Source organism: Myotis lucifugus, unplaced genomic scaffold (assembly GCF_000147115.1).
Source record: "Myotis lucifugus unplaced genomic scaffold, Myoluc2.0 scaffold_21, whole genome shotgun sequence".
Taxonomy (NCBI): Eukaryota; Metazoa; Chordata; class Mammalia; order Chiroptera; family Vespertilionidae; genus Myotis; species Myotis lucifugus.
Genome location: NW_005871069.1, coordinates 3,640,965 through 3,642,010, shown reverse-complemented (window position 1 = coordinate 3,642,010; position 1,046 = coordinate 3,640,965). Strand labels below are relative to the sequence as shown.

General features: G+C 65.7%; 1 protein-coding gene across 9 annotated transcripts in view; it reads right to left on the bottom strand.

Annotated features, from left to right (window-relative positions):
• Positions 1–1,046, bottom strand: part of EXOC2 (exocyst complex component 2) — a 237,385-nt gene that overhangs the window by 24,417 nt on the left and 211,922 nt on the right. The window lies entirely within an intron of this gene.

Sequence of the window (1,046 nt, the reverse complement as noted above, 5' to 3'; positions counted from 1 at the left end):
CTCCCCCAACCCCCTGATCGGCCTGCTCTGTGCATGACAAGAGGGGAGCTCTCAACCCCCTGATCAGCCCTGCTCTGTGCGTGACAGGGGGGCGCTCCCCAACCCTTGATGGCCCTGCTCTGTGCATGACGGGGGGGGAGCTCCCCCAACCCCCTGATGGGCCCTGCTCTGTGTGTGACAGGGGGCACCGCCCAACCCCCTGATGGGTCCCTGCTCTGTGCGTGACAGGGGGGCAGCGCCCCAACCCCCTGATTGGCCCTGCTCTGTGCGTGACATGGTACAGAGCCCCAACCCCCCTGATGGGCCCTGCTCTGTGCATGACAGGGGGCAGCGCCCCAACCCCCTGATTGGCCCTGCTCTGTGGGTGACAGGGTACAGAGCCCCAACCCCCCTGATGGGCCCTGCTCTGTGCATGACGGGGCAGCGCCCCAACCCCCTGATTGGCCCTGCTCGTTGCGTGACAGGGGGTGGCGCTGCAACCTCCCCATCGACCCTGCCTTGAGTGTGACAGGGGGTGGTGCCCCAACCCCCCAATCGGCCCCACCCTGAGCGTGACTGAGGGTGGCATCGCAACCTCCCAATCTGCCCTGCTCTGTGCATGACAGGGGGCGGTGCCCCAACTCCCCAATCAGCCCTGCTCTGTGCCTGACCAGGGGCTGCACCTAGGGATTGGGCCTGCCCTCTGCCACCCGAGAGCAGGCCTAAGCCAGCAGGTCGTTATCTCCTGAGGGGTCCCAGACTGCGAGAGGGCACAGGCCGGGCTGAGGGGACCCCCCCCCCCAGTGCACAAATTTTTGTGCACCGGGCCTCTAGTCTATATATATAAAAAGCCAGCGACCTGAATGCCATAACAACCAGAATGAGCAGTCACTATGACTCCCACTGCAGCCAGCGAACCAGCCCAATCTGGGGGTGGGGCCTGCCAGCCAACCTCAAACGGCCCCTCCCCCCAGCCAGCCACACCCGAAATTGCCCCCCCAATAGAGGGTGGGGCTGGCTGGCCAACCTCCTGCAGCCCCTCCCCTGGCCAGCCCCACCCCAGATTG